This window comes from Quercus robur, chromosome 8 (assembly GCF_932294415.1).
Source record: "Quercus robur chromosome 8, dhQueRobu3.1, whole genome shotgun sequence".
Classification (NCBI taxonomy): domain Eukaryota; kingdom Viridiplantae; phylum Streptophyta; class Magnoliopsida; order Fagales; family Fagaceae; genus Quercus; species Quercus robur.
This window is the reverse complement of record NC_065541.1, coordinates 1,476,942-1,504,779: the sequence shown is the minus strand read 5'-3', so window position 1 is coordinate 1,504,779 and position 27,838 is coordinate 1,476,942. Positions and strand designations below refer to the sequence as shown.

General features: G+C 34.3%; 1 pseudogene; it reads right to left on the bottom strand.

Moving 5' to 3' along the window:
* LOC126694134 (probable O-methyltransferase 3) overlaps nucleotides 1–22,243 on the bottom strand; it is a 70,587-nt pseudogene extending 48,344 nt beyond the window's left edge.
* Between the last annotated feature and the right edge of the window lie 5,595 nt (nucleotides 22,244–27,838).

Genomic DNA, 27,838 nt, shown 5'->3' with positions numbered 1-27,838 from the left:
ACAAACCCACATGGCCACATCGTCTATACAGTAGAAAATTCTAATATCTCCTATTACATCAATGTAATGTTGAATGTGCTTGGGAAGAAATTTCGTCCCAGTATAAATCTTTTCTGAAAAAGTTTTTCCCAGCACAAGGAAGACTTCTAGAATGCAGAAACTAACTAGAAAATCAAGGTTTCTTTTTTCTTGTCAGTTGTTGACACTTTCAAATTTATAAACTATAGGTTTTCTTGATGGTAAAATTAACACTCTGCTCCACTGCTCCTGCATTTCAAGAGTTTGTTTGAGTAAAGGTTTTTTTTTTTTTTTTTTTTAATGCTTTTTTCTTTTTGTCTTAATTTATTTTTTCAAATAATCTAGCATTTTCTTTTCAAATAAAATAGTTTTTCATTTTTCTTTTCACAAATTTAAAGTTAAAATTACTAAAAACTATATTTCTTTTGATAAACACTATAAGAATAAGTACAGACACCAAAACTCAATGCAATATGCTTGACTCATGCACAATAAATATTGATACCTTTAAAAAGACACGAATATCTAGGATAGAATCCATCCAATGTAACTAATTTGTTTTGCAACTCCACCAAAATATATATATATATATATATATATATATATATCTTTGGGAGCTATAGAATTATTTAAATCCTGTCTAATTTTTGTAAGGAAAAAGTTGAAAGATACTCTAAAAACATTGTTTTGGAAAATATTTTAAGATAATTTGGACTTTTAGCATGAAAGAAAATTGATGTCTAGAGAAATCAAGCTAAGGCGGACCAAATGGACTATATCCTTAATTTCTTATCTTGATTTGTTCTAGGGCATCACATATTTTCAATTTGGATGACAATTTCCATAGTATCTTATCAAAAGAAGAAAAATAATAGAGTATATTTAATGTTTTAGTATGCGTGGGAAGGAATTTGATCATAGCTCTTTTATGAAGAAATAGTGCGAGCACAAGGAAGACTTCCAAGATATAGATACTAACAAGAAAATCAATATCTTAGATTTTGAAACTTTAAATAAAAAAAATTCAATAATTACAATCAAGAAGGGAGATTTATACTTTGGCCATCTCTGACTCTCCGTTAGAAACACCAGAAGATGTTAGTTAGGCAACAAAGTTCTTGGCTAGGTTTGACATTTGCACATTTATGAACTTCTCATTTTATTGATGATAAATTAACCTTGTGCTATGCAATTTTAAAGTTCATGTCATCCAATACATAATAAACACTAGCTTGTAACACATGCATATTCATAAGATACATTTACAAATAAGTATAAATAAGTACATATTAAAATTTTGCCAAGTTTATATATATATATATGTATATATATGTATATATATATGTTTTTTATATATTTGAAAATATAAAATAGCTACTAATAAAATATAAGTTTATTTTTAAAACAAATAAAAATCATTTCAATTGTTATCCATGAAACTCTCAAATTTGATTTGTCTAACCATTATTTGTTTAATAATAATAAATAATACTATAAGAAAAATGAATCAAAGATGGTGATTTTTTTTTGAGTTTATTAATTTTGATTCTATTGTTTTCTCAACTACAACTTTCAAGCATGTCAGACTTAGATATGACACTTTCCACAACATATCATTATGTAATGTAGAAAAAATTTGGAGTTTACACAAACATTAGTGTGCATGGGAAGAAATTCGAGTCAGTGAGGGTCCTATTCCAATTTAATGATCCTTGAAATTTGATCCTAGTAACACATTAATACCTAGCCACCTGGTTAGGTCAGTGAGGGACCTATTCGAATTTAATGATCCTTGAAATTTGTATACAAGTAGTAATAATCAATGAAATTTCCATCTAAAATAAAGCAAACCTTTGGTAGGGAAGAAAACTGATGTCTAGCAAATCAAGCTATGGCTAACCAAAATTGACTATATTCTTATCTTGATTTGTTCCATTTACAAGACTTACGGTCAATGCTTGGCATTATAAAGAGTTGAACCTCTTATCTAAAGCCCGTGCTCTGTAAGCTTGAGAAAAAAATCCATTTAAAGTTTAAACCAACACAAAATAAAAAATTATATAGGAATTGAAAATTAAAAAAAAAAAAAAAAAAAAAAAAAAAAAAAAAAAAAACTTGTCAAGAATAATGAAAATTTAATCTATGCTTCAATTCTTATAAGGATGAACAAAATAGCAATAGCATTTTTTTTTCCTTTTTTTAAAGAAAAAAAAAATTCTATGCTTATTTTGTATGTATGATAAAGTCACTTGTTCCATTTTTACTTATCTTATTATTGCTGGCAGCTGCATAAGGAATGGTTTAGAAAACATGTTACTATCTTCTCAAAAATATAAAGAAGAATAAAAAAAGAAAACACGTTACTAATATCGATCTTTTGATATGGATCATAAAATAAACAAATTTAATGACAAACTGCCATTGTGAGAGGAATTACTTGTTAAGTATTTGACATCCGACGGGGTTGTTTTAAGTAAGGTAGTTTCCAATTAGTCCTAAGTCTTTCTCACTAAAAGATTCATGCAAAAGGATTTTTTTTTTTTTTTTTTTTTTTGATAATTCAATCATGAAAACATGGGATGTTTGTCCTCAATCTTCATAATTTATAACATCAAAAAATTATGCAATCCCTGCATTTTTTTTTTTTTTTTTTGAGATAGATAAACTTCATTTTCGAGGGAATGTCGAAATTAGGTTAAACCACAAATAGTGCCATAAATGAATTCAGGACAGGAGGCCATTACTACCTAACATCAAAAAATTGGCTCATATCCATGACACGTTCATAAAATGCATTCTTGATCATCTCAATTTTGGTCCTAAAATAAGCACAATTTTGGTTAATAATCATTTCAACTCTTCACTAGTTAAGCATATGACTTTTGGAACTAGGTAGACTCATACTAGACTTTTCAATGGCTAGATAAAGAAATTTCACAATATCAAACAAACCCACTGTATACGATAGGAAATTCTAATGTCATGTTGGATTTTGTTGACTAGTATTGATTAGGAAAGATTTTGTGCTAGAGCATCACACATTTTCAATTAACTTGGATGACAATTTTCACAATATATTATTAGATGTAGAAAAAACTAGAGTATATTCAATGTTAGCGTGCATGGGAAGAAATTTGTTCCTAGTTAGATCTTTTCTAGGAAAGTTGTATCTGTTGGAAAAACTGGTTTTGCATCTCATACAAAAACCACAGCGGAAACAACAGAAGGATCTACTTTATTCATGATAGATAACATGTAACCTTGAATTCTAGAACAAAGAAGAGAAAGCGTACCTTGGTACAGTAAAATTCAAAAACAAGACTTGAGAATACCTTTAATCTTCATCCCAATTCCACATGGTGCCCAAGGTGAGTGGTCTCTCAATCAGTTCTTGTGTACGTTGATTTTCCTTTGGAAAAGTGTATTTCCAAGATTCTATAGAGAAAAATTGTTTTCTCTTCCTTTTAATTATACGTATGTTTTAATTACCTTGGTGGTTACTTTATTTAATAACTCTTATTAAATAAATAACTGATTATCTAATTGGGTTAGCCTTTTCAGCCAGCCCAATTGGACTAAAGTGTGTGGCTTGGGATGGGACCAAAGGACTAATAAGGCTCTAGCTCCAATGGGCCTTAGACTCATCTATCAACTCTTGACAAGCCCAAAGTTACCATTAATTATATAATAAGTACCACTATGGAAATATAATTGCACTTTAGGCCTTATTAATAAATTATTTCCCAAGACTCTAATATGATATCATTCGACCCCTCCATGAAATATCCATAGTGAACAAAGTCATAATAAACTGTCACTTTGTAAACAATTATTTTATTTCTTGAGTACCTAGTTTAATCTTTTAGTTATTCATATTTATGAAATCTAATTTCATAAAATATAAACTTTAGTAACTCTTACTAAAGTGGTCGGCCCTGAATAACCAGTTTCATTAAACTTATCTCAAGGGGATATTTCGTGCCTCTATAGAAAGAGATTATGGATTCCATCTAGAGAATATATGTTCTCTCAACACTATATGTGGTTACCCAACATACTGAGGTTTTGATCGTTAATCTAGATTTCACTCCTGATATATCAAAGTAACCTACATTTTATGATCGGGTTCACTATCCTCTCAGGATTAAGAGTCTATGAAAGTAGAAGTTGTGAGATTAATTACTCAGGTGACAGTTGTTAATTGAATAATTAATCTCACAGTGGTCCAGTTCAATATGTTTTACACACTTAAGACATATCAACACATTAACTAGAAGTCTCCACTTCCATGATCATGATAAACTATCTTAGTTAATGTGTTATAGTCTTCGCAGATGAAACACCCAATTTCATCACCGACTATGAACTATATTTTGAGTTTATAAGGAACTTGTGGTTTATATCTTTTGTAACTAAATCACATACAATGCATCTCAAGGACTATGATAATGTCCCATTAGTTCATTTATAAACAGTCTTATATAATTAAACAATTTAATTATTTATAACATGCTAATAAATTGGATTTTATGGCACAAACCCTAACAATATCGATCATGAGGGAAGACTTCCAAGATACAATCACTAACAAGACTTTCTTTTTAACTTTTAATAGCTTCTACCCGTGACACTAGTTTGTTACCTATTTCGTATTAATATATATAGGTATAATTTTTTTTTTTAAGAAATAATTACAACATGCTGCTAACCCCGCAGCTTGAACCCTTTCCCCCCTAGATCCCTAAGCACTTTGTGCATGGAGCGGTGCCAATTCAGCTACAAGGCTTTTGGCATAATTTATTCTACCTATATGCAATATTGATGAAATTTTCAATACTACTTATTTTAAAGTTCCATTTGGATATAATAATAGTGTAATCAATTAAATTCAATTGGTTGATTAGGATAATATTACATTTTTTGAGTAACCTCACTAAAATTATAATTACAGTAAAAAAGTTCTGAACTAAATGGTAGTATTAGAAAAAACTTAAGTCTTTTTCCTGACCTAGGTTTTCTCTCGAGAAACCCTAGTGCCGTGAAATCTTTTGCCTACCTTAGGTAGGCCACCTTTTCTCCTACGGGTAGAATTTTCGTACAATTTTCTTTACACAACTATGGAGGACATCACTGGTAAGTGGGCCAACTTGTCTCTGAACAGCAAGGAGAGTCATACCGTGGACTTGGTAACCCCAAACACTGATAACACCAACAACAGGGTATTAGTGGAGAAATTTTTTACCAAGAGAAGACCAAATATGGACGCCATAACTCGAACACTGAGGAGCATGTGGAGATCGGGAGGTAACTTTGAGATCAGGGACCTTGGGGCAAACACAGTTCTACTGCTATTTGATGATGAAACGGATGTTAACCGTATTCTAATGCAAGGACCTTGGACTTTTGACAAGTATTTAATAGGGCTTTTCAAGCCTGGGGAGGAGGCAAGCGTTGAAGATGCTAAATTTGACAGAGCCTCTTTCTGGGTTCAAATCCATGGATTACAACTGAGGTGTATGCGAAGGGAGAACGCTGAGGCTATAGGAAAGACGCTAGGGACAGTTGAAGCCGTTGATGTTTCTGCTACAGGGGACTGCAGGGGTAAGTGTATCCGTGTACGAATCAATATTGACATTACTCAACCACTGTGCAGAGGTAGGATGGTGAATATTGGAGGGCCTCAACCACAATGGGTTTCCTTTCAGTATGAGCGTATGCCGATTTTTTGCTATTGGTGTGGAGTGTTGAACCATGATGAAAAGGATTGTAAGCTTTGGCTCAACAGCAAGGGTAGCCTTCGTAGAGAGGAACAACAGTATGGGGTATGGATGCGTGCAACAATGGAAAGGTTTTACAAGTCTCAACCTGTGACTTACCATGGGGGAACTCAGAATGCTTCAGTTGATACTCCACCACAGAGGACTACACAATCACTCCGGATTACAGAAGTGGTTGACTGTGGGGCACATACGGCGGCGACAACATCGAGGACGGTGAATGACCCATGCAAGGAAAACCCGATAAATGTGGAAGAGATAATACAGCCCGGTCCTTCAAATACGAAAATTCTTAACAATCAAGATCTTTTCCAAACGCAGCTTGAGGAGATTGATCGTGACTTGGGAACTTTGCCAACTCTTACGGGGGAGGTTTCAATAGAGACTATGCTTGGGAAAGACGTTCTTCACACTGATACTAATAGTTCACAGGTGGAAGAAACTGTTGTGACTAAAACTACGGGGATAGTCCAAAACCATAGTACTGTACACATACAAGAGGCGCCTGAAGTTAAAGGACAGGAGCATACCCTTGGTACGTGGAAAAGGGTAACGGACAAGATTAGGCCAATGGACACCAGGGAGTCATCTAGTGCGAAGTCAGGGCCAAAGCGAAAAAGTGATCAGCTGCAGGAGGAAGATGGGATGGATTTTGAGAAGAGGATGAAGATGGATGAAGAGACTCGGGCTCTAGGTCAGTTAATGGCACACAATTTTGGATCGGCGGTGGCTACTGCGCAGCACCGCCGGGTCCAATGAGTACCCTTAGTTGGAACTGTCGGGGGCTTGGGAACCGGCCGACAGTCCTAGCTCTAAAACGAGCATTGCGTGTGGAAGCTCCCAGGTTTGTCTTTCTCATAGAGACAAAACTTTCTAGTGATAGTATGAGTGCGTTGAAGAATGAACTGGGGTATAGTCAAGGGGTTGCAATCTCTAGTGTTGGTTCTAGTGGCGGTCTAGCTTTACTTTGGAAACCAGAATCAACAGTGGAGATTAAGGGTATTACGAGATGGTACATTGATGCTGTAGTTGACAGTGATAGCAATGGAGATGTCTGGAGGTTAACTGGTTTTTACGGTCACCCTGAAACGAGTAAGCGAGAAGAGACATGGCAACTATTGGAGTCACTCAGTCATGTTAGTGCACTTCCATGGCTATGCATTGGGGATTTCAACGAAATAACCAGTGCCACAGAGAAAGCAGGAGGTAATGTCAGATCGGCAAGGCAAATGACTCGGTTTCGCGATGTAATACACTACTGTGGTTTTCATGACCTTGGCTTTCATGGTGTACCGTACACTTGGTTTAAGAACCAACCTAACGAGGGGCGCCTGAGGATTCGGCTAGATAGAGCTCTAGCAAACCATGCATGGAAGTCAAAGTTTGTTGGAGCTGAAGTTCACCATGTTCCTATGTCTACTTCGGATCATTCATTGTTGACACTAAGGTTACCAAAAGAAGAGGAGGACAAAAATCGTAGAGGGCAGAGGATGTTCAGATTTGAGGCTATGTGGTTGCGTGATCCACAGTGTGACGAGGTAGTACAAGAAGCTTGGTATGAGGGATTATGTAAACCGGGTGGATTTCCCTTTACAAACTGTATCAACAATTGTAGGTCAAGGCTACAGGTGTGGAACAAAATGGAGTTTGGCCATGTTGGTAGAAAGATTGCCGGTTTAGAGAAGCAATTAAAGAGGCTAGAGCTGATGCATGGGTCAAAGGAGATTGATGATGAGATTATGGAGGTTCGGAAAGCTTTAAATATATGGATTGATACTGAGAGTACAATGTGGCAACAAAGATCCAGGAATTTATGGCTAACTAGTGGAGATCGAAACACTAGTTTTTTCCATGCTAAAGCATCCAATAGATTTCAACGGAACACCATCCGTGGGTTATGTGATGAAACGGGTACTTGGAAGGAGGATGACCGAAGTATAGAACAGACCACACTCAATTATTTTTCAATGATTTTTCAATCTAATGGGCCTACTGATCACAGTAAGGTAGTAGTGGCAATTCAACCAAGAATATCTACGGCTATGAATGAATCCTTATTGCACGCGTTCACTGCTGAGGAAGTGTCAAAGGCTCTAAAGCAAATGCATCCAAAGAAAGCACCAGGTCCTGATGGTATGCCTCCTCTCTTTTACCAACATTTTTGGCCTCTAGTGAGTAATTGTGTCATTAAAACTGTACTTGATTTCCTTAATCATGGTTTACTTCCGCCTAATTTTAATGACACTCATATTGTACTAATCCCAAAAGTTAAGAATCCAACTAAGATCAATCAGTATCGGCCTATTAGTCTTAGTAATGTTGCTTCTAGACTTGCTTCTAAGGTCTTGGCTAATAGGCTAAAGCGGTTATTTCCACAAATTATTAGTGAAAATCAAAGCGCTTTTATGTCTAACCGTCTCATTACAGATAATGTGTTGGTTGCTTTTGAGACAATGCATCACATAAGCCAAAAAAGAAGTGGTAAGGTGGGGGAGATGGCCTTAAAGCTAGACATGAGTAAGGCTTATGATAGGGTGGAATGGGGTTGTTTGGAAGGTATTATGAGGAAGATGGGCTTTGCTAAAGAATGGGTGGCTATTATGATGAGGTGTGTTAGTACTGTAAAGTACTCGTAAAAATTAATGGGAAACCCCGAGGTTGTATCACTCCTACCAGGGGTCTACGCCAAGGGGATCCTCTATCTCCTTATCTCTTTTTGATTTGTGCAGAAGGACTCTTAGCTTTACTTAAGCAATCTGTGGACCAAGGCTCTTTAAAAGGAATTGCAGCTTGCCAGGGTGCACCGGAGATATCACACCTTTTCTTTGCAGATGACAGCCTTATCTTCTGCAGAGCCACTAGGGATGACTGTATGGCCTTGGAACAGGTATTGGAGACATATGAGCATGCTTCTGGGCAACAATTGAATAGAGATAAAACCTCCATTTTCTTTAGCCGCAACACTCCCCAAGACATTCAAGATGAGATCAAAAACAGGTTTGGTGCAGAAGTCATTCAACAGCATGAGAAATATTTGGGCCTCCCAACTTTGGTGGGAAAGAATAAACGTAACACATTCCGACAGCTCATTGAAAGACTAAACAATAAGCTCTTTGGATGGAAAGAAAAACTCCTCTCACAGGCTGGAAAGGAAATACTCATCAAGACTGTGGCTCAAGCAGTTCCCAAATATACAATGAGTGTTTTCAAGTTACCAGACACTTTATGTGATGAGATGACTGCTATGGTTCGAAAGTTTTGGTGGGGTCAATCAAATGAAAGAAACAAGATGGCTTGGCTAAGCTAGGATAAGATGTGTCTTCCAAAAGAGGAGGGGGGTCTCGGCTTCAGGGATCTCAAGGCCTTTAATTTGGCACTGTTGGCAAAACAAGGTTGGCGATTGCAAACATGTCACAGTACTCTTCTGTATAAGGTGTACAAAGCTCGTTACTTCCCCCAGGGTGACTTCATTACAGCTGAACTTGGGAATAATCCATCCTTTGCATGGCGAAGTATCTTCTCAGTTCAAAGTATTGTGCGTAAAGGGTATCGGTGGCAGGTTGGGAATGGAGTGTCAATTGATATCAGAAGGGATAAATGGTTGCCTAGTCCGAACACTTTCAATCTCATCAGCCCTCCAGTGGCGCTACCAATGGGAATGACAGTTGACAACTTAATTGACCCACACCATGGCACTTGGCAGAGAGATTTGATTCGGCACACTTTTTCTCCAGATGATGCACGGTCAATTATGAGCATTCCATTGAGCTCTAGGCTACCCCCAGATCGGCTAATATGGGCATACACTTCCAAAGGAAATTTTACAGTTCGAAGTGCTTATAAGATAGCCTTGTCTTCTTCTTCGGAACAGAGACCTGACAGTTCCAGCAGTGGAAATCGTAGTAGCTTTTGGAAAAATCTCTGGCGATTAAATGTCCCAATAAAGTTAAGTCATTTGCTTGGCGAGCGAGTCGTAATATTTTACCTACAAAGGACAATTTGTGCCATCGGAAAGTCCTTAATGATCCGATTTGCGAAGCATGTGGGTTAGGCGCTGAATCCGGTGGTCACCTATTCTGGAGTTGTGACCGAGCTCAGGAAGTATGGAAGTTATCAGGAATTCCGTTTGATAATTGTGGGGTACACTTTCGAGACTTCATTGATCTCTTGTGGCATCTACAATTCTCTCAGCGGGTGGGTAATGAATTGTTGGAACTTGTAATAACAGTTGCCTGGAGTATGTGGTTTAACAGGAATGCAGTCCGACAAGGAAAAGCACGACAAACGGCAGCAACAATTCTGCAGAAGGCACGACTATTGCTTGAGGAGTTTCAGCTTGCCAACTTCCAACCTTCACAGACGATGATGCATGTTAGGGAACATTGGACCAACCCTTCTCCGCCATGGTATAAGGTCAACGTCGATGGAGCAGTTTTTGAGGCCCAACAGGCATCGGGTGTGGGGGTCATCATCAGAGACCATGGTGGCCTGGTAGCAGCAGCCTTGAGCAAGAAGGTGTTTTGTCCCTTGGGTCCTTTAGAAGCTGAGGCTAAAGCTTTGGAGGAAGCTGTGGATTTCGCTTGGGATGTTGGTATAAGGGATGTTCATTTTGAATGTGATTCAAAAATGGTCGTAAATGCTATGCTCAGTGCTAGCTGTCCTCAAGCATCCATCTATAACATCATTATAGGCATTGGTCAGAAGGTATAGGCATTCAGGTCTTTCCAGTTTTCACATGTTAAGCGAACAGGGAACCGACCAGCTCACATATTGGCTCAACATGCCAAGAATATTGACAATTATGTAATTTGGATAGAGGAAAATCCAGACTTTATTGAGTCCGCTTTGGCTCAAGATATACTGCTTTTATCTTCTTCTTAATAAAGTTACTGTCTTTTCATCAAAAAAAAAAAAAAAAAATGGTAGTATTAGATTTTTTTTCTTTAAAAATATTTGTAAATATTAATTAAAACTTAAACTTGAACCTACTTTAAGAGTTAAATATTTGTCACATCACGTTGGGCAGGGTGTAAAAAAAGGAATGGCTGAAACTTGTCTATCTTTCAAGAAAGAATAAAGAAAGGGGCTTTGGAAGCACAAATAAAGAAAGAATACAAAAAGTAAAAGAGATAGTGGAGACGGACAAATGAAAAGAGAAAGGGGAAAAAGACAAGAAAGAAGAAGATAAACCGAGTTTTCTTAGCAAAGTTGTACGAAATTTCTCCTGTCTTGCTAATTTCCCATTTTCTTTATACATCATAAAAAATGCTTCACATATTGAATCTTGTGCTCTGAATCACGATCCTCTTTCTACAGAGGGAGATTTATGATGCTCGTTGTTACCTTCTTGGCGTAACTTTAATGCTTATTTTTCCACTGTTATCAATATCTTGAAGAAATATCGGGTATCCGAGTATATATTGCCATTTCAATCCAGGTATACTACTGCCCACTTCTTTCTAATCTCATTTGATTTCCTAATAGTTTGTGCTCTGCCACTTATCCTACTGAAAGTTGACTTCATACATATGCTACAATTGATGTGATTAGCTTTGTTACCATGTAATAATTTATGTTGGATTATGATTGAAAGAGAAAAATAAAGATTACAACTAAAATTAACATGGTTTCGTCCGACAATTTATGTTTTTGTTAAAAAGCCCTTAACAATTAGATCTATACTATAAACTTATTTTTTACAATGAACTTTAGACTTATTAATCTAGATTAACTCTAAACTGCCTTTACATGCTCTAAAATTAAGGTTATTATAAGTAGGATTAGGATATTATCTTGTTTACAATACAAGTACATTGAACTTCCATTAGGATAATTGACTTGGATCATGATTAGACCTTAATATTTTTAACAATATAAAGTATGATGAGATCAATGAGATGTTAAAAAACAAATACTAACAATTAATTAATAATAGAACTAATACTTATTGTTCTGATTATTGATATTTGATTGAAAACATAAATTGTGAATGGTTTACTAAAAGAAATTTAAAATATATACGCTACTATTAAATAAGGAATAATAATAATAATAATAATAATTTTTTTTTATACATTTGCTCTCTTAAAAAAAATTAAATTTCAGGCAACTTTATACTTCAAAATCAAAGATTTTTTTTTTTCCCAATTATAATCGGGGGCCTAATCTTAACCGATTAAAAATAAATAAATTTTTAGTAAAGCAAATAATACTAGCTTCATCATGTACTCTTAGAAATGAATAAAAAACCATTCAGATTGGACTAAAAATTTGGTATGGTCTGTTGAATTCAGTCACTCCTAGTTCCATTTTTGTAAAAAAATAGGGTCAACCAAATTGAACAGGACAATTCTATATATATATATATATATATATATATTTATTTATTTATTAAAAACTAATAATCTAACTCTCCCATTCTCTCCTCTCATTTTATTTTAATACAATTGAACTTATATTTTGATTTTTTTTGAATCAGTTAGACCAAAATTATTTGCAAAAAACCAAATATTCAAAGTCCAAAGTGCAGGCCCAGGATCGAAATCCGGACCGGACTGACTAGGACGGGTTGAGATTGATCATTCGTCTAGTTAGGCCTGGTCTAAGCTTTTATGGGACTGAACAGACCGGTTTGGTCCCAAAAAATGAAATAACTAGTGAACACCTCTGCTTGCTACATGCATATTCAAATGCCTTTTTTTTTTTTTTTTTTTTAATATTTAATTTAATTTTCCAAATTTTCAATTTTGTAATACTCAATTTCAATGGTTTCATAATATAAATTTATAATAACATTCAAAATTAAATTAGCTAAAAATTTTTGCCATCCAATAATACGAAATACAATAAGATTTAATCCTAAATCATTTAAAATTTCATAACGTTTTTTTTATAAAGGAGTAAAAATTTGAATATTCTACACCACTCTCGATTTTATCAAAACTTTTTGACCAACATACCTTTGATAGTGGAGTTAATGCAAAGGTAGATCATTAATAGGCCAAATTAACCTCTGTCCTCACTACTTTCAGTTTAGGGATACAAACACAATTTTGTATTTATCAGTGTACGACTTTGAGGTGGACGTGAAAAAGGAGTCTAGTATATTTGGAACTTGGGCTTTTGAGAATTAATTACTTCATCAAGCCTATTTATTTGATTTATCAAATTTCACCCCTAGGCTTAAGGATTTATTAGAATATTTCTTAAACTTTACCAGTTCCCTAAAATGCTTATTACAAACAATTTAAGATCGTCATTAGAATTGTCTTAAACCAAATCAACACAATCATGAGTAGTATGGGGGTATGACACTTGAGTTTATCCATGACAAATAGAGGTCAAGGATTATAGAAGAAGATTAGACCTACATGAGTGAACCTATATTTCTAATATCAATTAAAAGTTACATTTAGACCTCTAATTGGCTTAACTACCAATTTTAATTAATTGATTCACAACTTAATCTAGGTAGTTAATTAATCAAGATTCAAGTCACAATGTCTATATAGATAAACACAATCAAAACAATAGAAACACACACAGAGAAGTGAAAGCTTTAAACAATAAACACTTTAAGGCAATCCCTAATAAGAAAACTAGAAGGTTATTACAGTACATACAATGCTCCTACTAGCAACTATAGAATCTTGTCTTGAGCCTTCTAAGGTACTGCAATTCGTTGCTTGGAAATTAGATTGTAATATTCTAATTTTTATTTATTTATTTATTTTTACAATAAGTGTTCTTATCTAAAAATTTTAAAATAACTATATAAATTCCTTTTATATAAATAATTAGTGCACCCTCTTTAGATAATTAATTCATGAAAATCAATGCAGTTATCCCATTAATATATGATGACAATTAATTATAGCATTTTATTGAAAAAAAAAATGCAAAGTTTTGATTTTGATGAGGCAGAATTTTTTTTTTTTTTTTTTGAGAAACAGATGAGGTAAAACTGAAAAGGTTAATTGAAGAGAATTCTGGTATAGAACCTTATGCAGGGACTTACGAATGGGGAAGTTAGCCCAATTTCTTGAACCAGAAAAACTAAACCAAGTTCTTGAACAAGGAAAAAAGATTTGGGATGAAATTGGCAAATTATACAATTATCATAGCAGCGCTGGTGACCATGTGAATAATCTCAAGAGAAAATGGAAAGAACTAGAATGTCAGAAGACAGACGTAGAAGAAAAAATGAAGTCTGAACTTTTTCCAGGAAAGAGACCAAAGAGAGAAGTTCAACTTTGGCTCCAAGAGGTAGAAACAATTAACGGGGAGATACAAACTATTGAAGAAGAAGGTGGCAGAGGGATCTGGAAGTATTTCCCACGTATGCATATGGGAAAACTTGCATGCCAAAAGATACAAGAGGTGAAAGAACTTTATCAAAGAGGTGGTTTCAGAGATAGTTTGGTAGTTGATCCACCTGTAAGCCATGGAAAAGAATTGCCAACAACAACAGTAGTAGGAGAAAGTACAATCAAAAGAACAATTGAAAGGGTTCGGGAACACTTATTGGATGAAAATTTTAGGAGGATTGCTGTTTATGGCATGGGAGGCATTGGTAAAACGACAGTCATGAAACAAATCAATAATGATCTATCAAAAGAGAGAGACAAGTTTGATAATATAATTTGGGTTACTGTATCAAAGCCATCAAGTGTTTTCAAACTACAAGAGGACATTGCCCGCAAGTTGAAACTAGATCTCACAGACTTTGGGGATGAAACTACAAGGGCAGGCGAGCTAAACAATGAATTGAAAAATTGGAAGAGGTATGTGTTAATCCTAGATGATATGTGGGAAGCATTTCATCTTGAGGATGTAGGGATCCCAGAGCCCACTCCAACAAATGGATGCAGATTACTATTGACAACTCGAAGTTTGGAAGTTTGTAATCGTATGGATTGTGTGAATATTAAAATGGAGCTTCTTTCAGAAGAAGATTCGTGGGATTTGTTTTTGGATAAAGTGGGTCGTGATGTTTTGAATACTCGAGATATAGAACCAATTGTGAAGGAGGTTGTCAAAGAATGTGCTCGTTTACCTCTTGCAATCGTTACAATAGCGGGAAGCTTAAAAAATGTAATTGACATTTCAGAATGGAGGAATGCATTGAATGAGTTGAGGACACCAAAAAAGGGGCCCAAAAATGTAGATGCCACTGCAATATTTGAGAGGCTTCGATTTAGTTACGAACGCTTAAAAGATGAGGACCTTCAACATTGTCTATTGTATTGTGCACTCTTTTGTGAAGACCATGAGTTTGAAAGAGATCGATTGATTGAGGATTTAATTGATGAGGGAATAATAGAGCGGATGGAGAGCAGGCAAGCAGAGTTTGATAGGGGCCATACCATGTTGAATAAACTTGAAAGGGCTTGCTTATTAGAAACTGGGATTAACCGTAATGTGAAACTGCATGATCTAATAAGAGACATGGCCCTCGAGATTGCAGGTCCTAAGTTCGTGGGAGCAGCTGGCGATAGAGTGATAGATTTTATGCCGCATGAAGAAAGATGGGGAAAGGATCTTGAAAAGGTTTGTTTGATGGACATGAGGGATAGGCTAAACTTTCCTAATATATCACCAAGATGTCCTAAACTTTCAACCTTGCTTCTAGACAATAATTTTTTTTGTGGAATCATTGCAAATTCTTTTTTTGTGCATCTGCGTGGACTCAAAGTTCTTCGTATATGTAACAGTAGTATTACATCTTTGCCGAATTCAATCTCTGATCTGGAGAATCTTGCTACATTAAGGCTTATTTCTTGTTACTGTTTATATCATGTTCCTTCATTAGCAAAGCTTACGGCATTAAGGAAGTTGGATCTGGGATGGTCATGTAGTATAAAAGAAATACCTCATGGTTTGGAAATGTTGGTCAATTTGAGATACCTCAATCTTGAAGGAACCAGAATACCGGAGATTCCATCGGGGATTTTATCCAAACTTACTCAACTCCAATTTCTCAAATTAAATTGTGGAAAATTGAATGTGGAAGAGATAGTAAGCTTGAAATTAGAGTGTTTTAAAGGAGCATTTTATGGTGTTGATGACTTCAATAAATACGTGGGATCCTTGAGGGAGGGACAACTTAGCCATTACAAATTTATAGTGAGAGAAATGACGGCCAAAATAGACGATGATGTATTTTGGGAAAGTGAGGGCAAATGTGTAATGTTATACAATTGCGATGTAAGTCTGCTCCCAAAAGACGCTCAAACCCTAACGATTTTCGAATGTAACAATTTAAGAAGTTCATCTGATGCTCCATATATGGAATGCGCAAGAGAACTGAAGTCTATTTTTATTGTGTGGTGTGAAGAAATAGAAGACGTTCTTTCTTATTCTTACACCTTCCCTCTTCAAAGGCTTGATCTTGAATATTTGGGTAAGTTACAAGTACTGTTTAGGGAAGAGAAAGTTGCATCACCACTAGACATCCCACCTGGCTCCCTTTCCTGTCTCAAACAATTTTTAATTATCGGGTGTCCGATTATAAAGAAGCTCTTCACGCCTGGCTTGCTGCAAAACCTGGCCAACCTGGAAGAGATTGAAGTCCAACTCTGTGAGAGATTAGAGGAAATAATAGGTGCAGCATCGGATGAAGTTGAAGAAGAAATAGATGACACCACCATATTCCCCCGATTGAGGAAGTTGGAATTATATGACATGCCGAGACTGGAGACCATCTGCAGTAGCAGTAAGGCAATAGTTTGTGATTCTCTCCAAAATATTAAGATAGTAAAGTGTCCAAAGCTTAAGAGATTACCTCTTTCTTTGCGGGATGAACAACTATCATCTCCACCTTCTTCATTACGGATTATAACACAGAAAGAATGGTGGGGGTTGCTGGAATGGGACAATCATGCTACTAAGAATGCCCTTGAACCCCTCTGTGAATTTCGTTGAAGTGGATCATGATGGGTATGACTCTCTTTTCACTTTTATATCTTTGGTTTATCTTTTATGAGGGCGATTCAATTTATTCCTTATCTACTTATAATACTCCTTGCTTTCTTTCTAATCTCGTTTCCTTTTATGCCCCATTTGGACCACTTAGCAATGAGATCTCAATGGACAGAGCAGATTCACACGAAGAGCCACCTAGCAATCAGCAATGAAATCTCGTACTCAATGTACGGGGCAGATTTACATGACTTTTCCTTTGTAAGTCAGACCCCACACATATATGCTTATCCTTTTTTAATTATTTTTCCTATAAAAATTGTTTTCACAAGTGGTTTATTTTCCTGTTTGGTTTGATATATAGGATGTCACCAAGTCGAGGCAGCTTGTGAAATAATTTTCCGGTGTAGGCCCACAAGGGCCACAACAAGAACTTGACTCTCAAACTGTTTTTCTGTGTGATTCTTGTTTTATTGGTTGTTAATTTCTTATTATTTGAACTTTTTTGGGTTATGATTTATGAACATGAGTTCATCTTTTAGACTAAGGTGCCGTTTGGATTCAGCGTTTTCCGCTGAATCCAAAGCTGTGTTTTTCCACTTTTTTTTTTTTTTTATTTATTTATTTTCTCACTTCACGCGTTCCAGGGGACAACTAGCACTGTAGCAGTACTATAGTATCATTGTAGCAGCACTGTTTATCACTGTTCATACACTAAAAAATATTAAAAATGGGTCCCACAATACTATTCATATATTTAAAAATTATTTTGCTACAGTCCTTTCAGTTTTCAGTTTTAGCAACAATAAGTTCAATCCAAACGGACCCTAAGTGGTGTGATCTTTTGTAATATTTGATACTCCATGTTAAATTGTTTGGTAATTGTGCAAGGATTCAAACATTGTCTGCTTCTGTTTTATTCATTGACTTTTTTCTAAATTCTTTTACCTCAAAGGTGAATCAAGAAGGGCATCCTTAGATATATATTGTGAACTAGAAAGACAGTGTGTGCAAATTAACCCAACCGCATGGGCATATGACATCCTCTTCTCTGAACTTTTTGTTACTGCTGCATTGGCTGTTCTTTTGATTAGAGACTTGCAGTATTCATAATAAACAGATACTTGATATCTTCGATAATTGGGACCATTTTCCAAAAATAAGAAGCATTTTTATGATTAAGAAAGCCTTGTTTGGAAACTAGCCTATCTAGCTCCCTCTCTGCAGACCGAAGTTGCAATGGCTAGAGCTGAACCAGCCTGCAATTTTGCCCCTACGATTGACTTTGAAATGCTGCTTTGTGTGCAAACTACATCATCAACTTGATAATGTTTATTTCTCCGTTCCTCTATTAATATTCCTTTCTTTTATGGGTCCAACTTATTTCATTGAATTTCAAGTTTCTATAAAAACCCACTCTAAACTATTAAGTTTTAAATCACTTGTTAAATGTTATCTTTATCATACAATTTAGGCTAAAATTGTTTTTGAACATGAAGTATGTTAAAGTCTTAAAGACTATGTATTAAACTACGTAAAATACAGTACAAGGCTTTGCCTTATATATAGGTAAATTCTTTAACACAACAGACTTAAAAGACACCAATGAGACTGTCTTGATCAAATCTGGCTGCTATATGTCTGTCACTTTAAGTTTTTCTACATAACAACTGATCAAAATCATGGATGAGAGATATCAGACTCTAAAGCTTGTTTGTTTTATTTGTCCCTTTAATTGTATGATATAATCTACATGCGTGCATTTTGTATTTGGTGAATGCAAAGTGCATCCATCAATCTGCTTGGTTTTGCACCACCCATTCTTGAAATTTCTGCAGATGGAATTTCAACAAAGCCTCTCTAATTGTGAGACAAATAACTACTGCCTTTTTTTTTTTTTTTCACCATCCAACTATAGCATCCAGCATCGTCCTCTTGCCTTCTCTGTTCTTGCCAACAAAACTTGCTCTTTCCCATTTACCGCTTCTTCCCTTAACAGCTGCATCGGCTGTTCTTTTGATTAGAGACACCTCAATTTGCTGTATTCTGATAAATAGATTTGTATTATCTTTGATAATTGAGACTATTTCAAAAAAGGAAGAAGCTTTCTTATAATGAGGAAAGCCTTGTTTGTAAACCAGCCTAGCTAGCTTCCCCATGAAGACCAAAGCTGCAATGGTTAGAGCTGAACCAGCCTGAGATTTTTACCCCAATCATTAGCTTTGAAATGATGTATTGTGTGCAAGTTACTTCATTCATTTGTATAATGTTTGAATTTTCTTTTCTTTTTTGTGTCCAAATTAATTTATTGAATTTTAAATGTTTATAAAATTAAACCCACTTTCGACTGAAGTTTTAAATCACTTGTTAAATGTTTTCTTTTAGGCTAGAATTGTTTTTGAACATGAAGTAATTCTCTATGAGTCTTGTGTCACAGTGGCTTTGTAAGACACCCATGAGCTTGTCTTGGTCTAATATGGTTGATATATAATTATATATATATATATATATATATAGTTCACTTCAAAGGTTCTTCTACAAAACAACTTATCAATGTCTTGGATGAGAGATGTTAGAATCTAAGGCTTGTTTGTTTGTGTTATCCATTTAATTGCATGATATTCCCACCTGCACTTTGTTCTGCCAAATAGGTAGAGTCTTAAAGCTACATTAGCTCACTAATGATTGATGTGCTCATAGTTCAAAGGTAATACATCCTTTCAACCTTAACTCTCTTCTAAACTCTCAGCCTCTGTCTCTACGACTCGATCCAATTTCCAGACAAACTGTATTTCTTGAGCTATTACCAAGTTTTTAAATCCCATAGAGGTGAACCATGACTAGAAGCAGATGGGAAATTGGGAATATGTAACGCCTCATGTAATTGGTTAGGACTTAAAGAGTGTCTTGTTATTCTTTAAAATTGTGGCACTACCGCGTAATTAATGTTTGCCGCAGACCAAGATTACTTGGTGTTTTTTAGCTTACTAAATGGTAATTCTCTTGGCTTCAGACTGTTAGTCCTTTCTCTTTTGTTTGAAAAAAAATATGATAGACAAGTATACTTTTTACTGAAAAGAAAACAAAGTAGAGCAGAGCAGTGGAAGCAAAATTTGGAAAGGTAAATGAAAAACAGAGAGATATTTTCTATATGAGAAATTGTAAAATGCATTCCATACTTAATTACAGAAATGAGCTTTGGTATTTATACTTATACAGACACAAGTCGAAAAGAAAAGGCGGGAAACCAAAACTGAAATGTAACAAACTCTAAAACGGAAAACCAGTCATCTTTAACAGAATTTTAAACAAATTAACAACCTGATGACTTTTGAGTTTTTGCTAAACGACACAGGTAATAAATACTGTACGACTTCTTGCTTAGTGATGAACTCTGAAGGTTATAACACAACTTGGAGCATAGGAAAAAAATAATTTAACACAACCTATCGTTTGCAGCTTTTGTCTTAACATTCTTAGTCTATACAACTGTATATACTATATAGTATATAGAGAAGAATAGTAAGATTGGCAAATTTTGTATAAAAAAAAAAAATCTATAATCTATATAAATTTTAGTATATAGAGAAGAATAGTAAGATTGGCAAATTTTGTATAAAAAAAAAAAAAAAAAAACTATAATCTATATAAATTTGACTGTTTGTGACTTCTTAATTGGTCTCATACTATTGTCAGTTTTTTAGGCTCATAATTTTTCCCGTGATTATTTTAATATAGTTTTTAAAAATTTTGTATTTAAATTTTATTCTATATTTAAGCCATCCATTAAAATCTTGGTACATCATTTTTTAAAATATTAAACTTTATAATTTCATATACAAAAAAAAATCATAATAAATATATTATAATGCTAGAATAAATAATTCTATACACAAATACAATTATAATAAATTTCAAATAATAACTACCACAATTTTTAATTTTCATATTTATAAAAAAAATTAAAATATTATATTAAACTTTTCCGTGGACTGACTAGTGAAATGCTGCTTGGTTTTGCACCACCCATTAATTCTTGAAACCCTTGCAGATGGAATATCAACAAAGCCTCTCTAATTGTGAGATAAATAAGAACATTTTTGCTTGTCACTGTCCCAACTATGGGGACCAGCCATCTGCCATCATCCTCTTGTCATCACTGTTTCTGCCAACAAAACTTGCTCCTTTCCATTTTTACTACTCCTTCGCTTACAGCAATCTACCAGTATATTGAGCTATCAACCAAGACACATCCTAAACTAATATTTGTGATTGCTAATATTTTTACTGTGTGTGATTGTTATTTTGGATTATTAATATTTATGATAATATAATTTGGGACCCAACACTAAGTTGATGCGTAAATCATCCTAGAAAAATAATTATAATAAATAAGGCATTTGCTTTTCATGGCCATTACCCCTTTTTTGGGGGGTTTATAATGGACCAAAAATATCTTGCTTGATACTATATATGAAGCTATTTGTGTTTGAATTACTTTTCATGGCCATTACCCCTTTTTTGGGGGTTTATAATGGACCAAAAATATCTTGCTTGATACTATATATGAAGCTATTTGTGTTTGAATTACCTATGCTAATGGGTTAATGTATTTCTAACAAAAAAAAAAGAAAAAGAAAAAGGTGAGACAAAAGATTTTTATTCTAATGTAAGCAATACGAGAAGACTCGTGCAATTAATTTATTATACACGACCATTGTGGAAACAGCACAAAGATATATTTTACCTTCATAAAAACAGCATCTGCAGGAGGAATTGCCTCAAACATGTCCCCTCCAACATATTTCAAGTTCTTACTCCCTTGAAAGCCAGCAACTACGTGTGGGAGATCAAGTACAGTGCACTCTATATCCGGGAATGTATCGGCAATGACCTTGGCCACTGTTCCTGTGCCGCCTCCAATGTCAACAAATGACTCCAGTCCGTCAAACACCCCCTTACACTTGCCAACCACCACGTTCATCGCCAGCCATAGCTTCACTGAAAAAATTAGCAAATTTTAGTTCATGCCCCCCATAATCCCAAAGTGTCTTCCCATGCGCCGTGCCAAATGGCGTAACATCCTCATTTTGGAACCAAGTGGTCAAATAATTCCATGGCGTTTTCAACATTGGATCAACCATGGCTAGTAAGAAAGGTGTCATACTCAAGGGATTGTCCTTAAGGAGGAGCCTAGAAGGTTCAGTCAGTACATATGCTTCTTCTTGGTCATTTTCACTAGTGTTTTTTGGAGCAAAGAAGCCAGAGTGGATCAAAATGCGCATGAGGCGGTAGACATGGGGAGATTTTGTAGGGTGGATTGGTAGTGCAGTGATGAGCTCAGAGAGAGTCATGGGTTTGCCATGGTTGGGGATGATATCTGGTATACCTAGTTCAATTGCACATTTAAGGGACATGGAATTTACGAAGTTGAAAATGTGGTTCCATATGTGAGCCTGAGCATCAAGTAGCTCAGTAGCATTTTCTCCCGGAACCAATTTGAAACTAAGTTGTCTAATGCCACTCATTTTGTTTTTCTGCGTACCAACTCTTTAGAACATTGAGCTCTATATATAGGGAAATTGTACGGAAACATTGTAATTGTAATTTGCGAACATGCAACTATCGTTTAAGGATTGGTCAAAAGAAAAGGTTTGGAAACTTTTTTTTTAGTTATGATTGAGACAGAAACGAAAAAGAATGGGCCCATGATATCTTGTACGATTTATTTTGTTTAATGATAGATAATCTCCCGTTCAACTTCGGAAACTTTTTTTAGTTATAGTTGAGACAGAAACAAAAAAGAATGGGCCCATGATGTCTTGTATGATTTATTTTGTTTAATGATAGATAAACAAAATAAATCATACAAGTATTGTTGTTCCGTTAGAAATAATCACAAATTTCAATTTCAATTTGGTTTTATCAATGGGTTTCGTTCTTTTGGAAGTATCTATGGGATTTTTATTTTTTAACATTAAAAAATAATAATCACAGCCGTACAAATAGGTATTATTGTAAAGGGTTAAACGATTTTTACCCAAGATTTTGTTTGGTTAGGGGATAGAAAGATAGTGCTTGGTTAGGGGATAGGAAACATTTAGTTTTCCATCATGTGTGTTTGGTTAGAAGTGAAAAAATGTAGGGATAAAAAACTCTTTTGCTTAGTTAAGAAGAAAAATGAGAGAATGAAAATGTAGTTTGAATAAATTTATTTTCATGCCCCAATTGGATTTTTAAAAAAAGTAAAACGTTATATTTATATTAAAAATTTTTGTTGGAAAGTACACTTCTTTAAAAAGAAAAAAAGATGAACACAAAAACACAATTCAAATGAGGAAAAAAAAAGGGTTGTTGGGAGGGCATTTTTGTCTAAAGGGGTTGTTCCCCTTTTATGTTTGTTTCTTATTTGTGTTTGGAGAAAATTCTTAAACCACACCAAAATCACCTCCTTTTTCCACTCTAAACAAACTCTTGGCATGTGAAAATCTATAAGTTTGTGGCTCATGATGTCTTGTATTATTGATTTTGTTTATGATAGATAATGTCCTATTCAGCAAAATAAATAAAAATAATTAAATAATTTCATCTTTGCATTATACGTCATATTATTCATTTTGATGAAGGAATAATAGGTAATGCCGTTTTGTTAGAAATGATCTTAAATTTCTATTTGGATTTGGTTTTATTATTGGGTTTCCTTCAATTGGATTTAAAGGATTTTTAGTTTTTAATGTTAAAAAATATTTGAGTATTTCATATCTATCAAAGAATATAATCAAAGCCTTATAAATAGGTATTATTGTAAAGGGTTAGAAGGCTTTTGCCCAGTACTTCATTTGGTTAGAGGAAGAGATGGAAAAGTGGGGGGAAAAAAATTCCTCATGAGTGCTTGGTTAGGGAGTGGGAAAAAGTGTTGGGATGAAAAACTCTTTTATTTGGTTGACAAATAAAATGAGATGATGGAAAATGAAGTTTGTATAATTTTTTTTTTTTTTTTTTGCCCCTATTAGATTAAAAATAAAAAAAGTAACACATTATATTTTTATTAAAAATTTATGTATAGATGGGCACTTCATTAAAAAGAAAAAGGGGGGAAATGAAGATGAACATAGAAACCCAATTTAAATGGGGAAAACAAAACAAATGAGAAGTAACAAAAGAAAAGCAAAAAGAAGAAAACGACAAAATAGAAGTTGTTATGAAGGCATTTTTGTCCAAAGTATTTGTATCCCTTTTCTCTTCAACTTTGTTCCTGATTGGGGAGATAATGTTTTGGTGGGTTTGGGGAGAAAACTCTTAGACCCCACCAAAATAACCTCATTTTTCCATTCTTAACCAAAGTCTTGGTGATAATATCTTAATTTTGCATATTTATATCATTATTAAAAAGCATTATCATACTTATTTTGAGTTAGTTCATGCATTTTATAATTGGTTTTGGAATGATGCTAAATAATCAATTTTGTGCTGAATTGAATTTTAATGCTTGAATTTGTTTTTTGTAGGATAATGAAATTAAATAAGTGGATTTGTGCAAAAAAGAAATCTAATGGACTTTAATTTTACAAGGGCCATGATGAAGTAAAAGAAGGCTAACCCAATTAAATTCAAGTCCAATTGGAGCAAGGAATCAAAAGAAATTTGCACCAAATCCAAGTCCAATTTGGATTAGGATTCCAACTTGTGCACCAGTTAGTATTTGGAGCATAACTTTCGGGTCCGATGTCCAATTGAGATGATTCAAGTTAGGCTGGAAAGATAACTTAAAGGGCTACAACTTTGTTGTTTACCAAAAGTCTGATCAAATGCTAAATATGCTATTTTTTAACATCTAATTCTAAAAGAAGCACGCTACATTAAAGGTGCAATATGCTATAAATTTCAACATCCAGCTACAGTGGGCTACTAGAGATAGCAGCCCACTATAGTAAGACGTTAAAAAAAAAAACTATTTGTTTAATGTTGCAGGGTACTTGTGGAACAATTTTCTTGGGGAAAATGCTGAAATTATCGAAAATAGCACATCTTTGTGTCACAACTCGCTACGTGGTGAGTTGTAATTGGTGAAAATATGTCCCTACATGGCTCACAGACACTCCTTCACCAGTTACAACTCGCCACATGGCGAGTTGTAACACAAAGTTGTGTCATTTTTGGTGGTCCTAACACAACTCTTTTCTTGGGAGCCAATCAGACTCACGTCCATTAGGCAATGCTGTTCTAAATGGCATTGACTTTGATATTGAAGGAGGCACAACTGAACGTTGGGACGAGTTTGCAAGGGCCTTATCAGGATTTAGCCAACAAAAGAAGGTCTACTTAATTAACAGCAGCTCCACAATGTTCCCAGGATTATAACTAACAGGTACATTCATGGTAGTTGAAGGAAAAAAAAAAAAAAAAAACTTTATAACTAACAGGTACATGGTAGTTAATTGAAAACATAAAGAAAGAATAAAGAAAGAATAAAAAAAACATAAAGAAAGAATAAAAAAAAATTTAAATGAAGTGGTAAAATAATAGAGCCTTTAATGTTTGGTGTATTGTAAAGTAAGTTTTTAAAATGAATAAAGTAATTTTTTGAAATGCTAAATGCTATATTTTATAGTATTCTTGATGAGAATGCTCTTACAAGTTACAAGATGACAAAGGATCTTTAACAACATAGTTATGTCCATTTTTGTAAATTACACCTACCACATACATTTTACACCTGAGAGAATATGTTTAGACCCCTTAAACCAGATTGTTTAACCTAATATATTAACCAAGTGATTACTTAGATTAATTATTCAGATTTAGGTTAAACACAAATAAATCATTTCATGCAAAGATGCGGAAAAGTAAATAACACCACGATATGATCACCTAGAAAAACCAATGAAACTAACTGTTTTAAGGTAAAAACTTGGGGAGGATTTGACCTAACTATCCTTAAGGTAAAACAAATCCACTATAAGAGAATTGAAGTTTTTACAAAAGATTTAACCCTAAATCTAATGCTACCTCCAATAGTTACTTACTGACACGACCACGTGCAAGCTCCGAATCCATGGACTCCCTCTCTTCTTGGATTTACGATAACGCAAGCACCCTTGTTTGTGACTTTGAGATCCCACTCAAAGGTTTAACAACACAAACTCTCTAGTTTGTGACTCTAAGACCACCCTTGAAGGTTTAGATCATTAGCAATTGTTGATCTTGTTGTAGCAACTTTGGATCTACCGGTTCTAATGGTATAAGAAAGATTTTTGGTAGTGACTTTGATGGAGAAAGGCACAATACGTTTTAAATCTCACAAGAACACCTCCAACATCCTTCAAAAGCTCTTCAAAACGTGGCTAGGGTTTCCCTTTTATATGTGAAGAAGTTTAGATGAAACCCTAAATGTTTAAGCAGAGTTTGGGCTGAAATAGTATTCTGCAAAAATTTCATGTCTGTGATTTTTGATCGGTCGGATCTAATTTTCGATCAGTTAGATTTCACTGAATTCAAATTCTTCTTTCTGCAGCTTATATGTTCTTGTGTTCTAACTTGTAACACCTTGAGCATTGTCTAATAAACTCTATAGACTCTAAAATTTATATTTAGACAAGTTTGTGCTCACGGTTTGTTAATTGTTCTAAACTTTTAGAACCTAACAACACCAATTTTATCCAAATGTTCAGTTTATATCCAAATGCTCAATTTATAGAAACCACACTTTTTTATGGTTTTATCAAATGGTTAAGTGTGATTTGATAAATAGTTTTTTCAAAATGCACGTTTTAAAAACACTATTTTTAAAAAATGCACTTTTTTAAAATAGCTTATCCAAACAAACCCTTAGCGTAAACTTCGAGTATGTTAAATGCTTAGAGTTCCTGTGAATTAATTCACTAGTTTTAATTTGTTTTGCCTTAAATCAAACAATTTCATTAAATTATCTTAGAAAAGTAAGTCTTGAGGAGATAATGTTCTTGTGAGATCATGTTTTGGTGGATTTAGGGAGAAAACTCTTGGGCCTCACCAAAATAACCTCATTTTTCCATTCTTAACCAAAGTCTTGGCATGTGGAAATTCGTAATTTTATGGCCCATGACATCTTGTATTATTGATTTGGTTTAATGATACATAATGTCTAATTCAACAAAAGAGCCAAGAGCCTTATAGTTTAATAACACTTTCCCATACATAAAGTACTTAGGGGTCTAGGAAGGGAAATGGTTTGAGCTACGAGACTAGCAACATATAGTAATTATCTAAAAAAAATTCAACAAAAGAAATAAAAAATAATTAAATCATTTCATCTTTGCATTATATGTCACGTGATTCATTTTCATGAAGGAATTATAGTCAATGCCGGTTTGTTAGAATTGATCTCAAACTTCTATTTGGATTTGGTTTTATTATTGGGTTTCCTTTGTTTTTTGTTTTTTTAATGTTCAAAAATTAATTTTCTAAGAGTGTTTAGTTACGTATAATTCTTTGATTTAGTGTAAACTTCGAGTACGTTAAATGCTTAGAATTTCCTGTGAATGAATTCATTAGTTTTGTTTTGCCTTAAATCAATTAATTTCATTAAACTATCTTAGAAAATTAATTCTTGAGGAGATCATGTTTTGGTGGGTTTAAGGAGAAAACTCTTAGGCCCTACCAAAATAACCTCATTTTTCTATTCTTAACCAAAGTCTTGGCATGTGGAAATTTGTAATTTTGTGGCCCATGATGTCTTGTATTATTGATTTGGTTTAATGATAGATAATGTCTAATTCAACAAAAGAGTGAAGCCTTATAGTTTAATCACTTTCCCATACACAAAGTATTTAGAGGTCTAGAAAGGGAAATTGTTTGAGTTATGAGACTAGCAGCATATAGTAATTATCTTAAAAAAAAAAAATCAATAGAAGAAATAAAAAATAATTAAATAATTTCATCTTTACATTATAGCACCGTTTGGATTGCATTCCTGGGACGCGCGTCTGCATCTGCCTTTTTTTTTTTTATTTATTTATTTTTTTTTTTTCAGAAGCACATTTCAGCTTTTCCAGTGGGTTCATGCATTGTTCATGGGACCCATAAACCTCTTTTTTCAACAAAACTTTCATTAAAAATGGGTCCCACAACATTATTCACACATT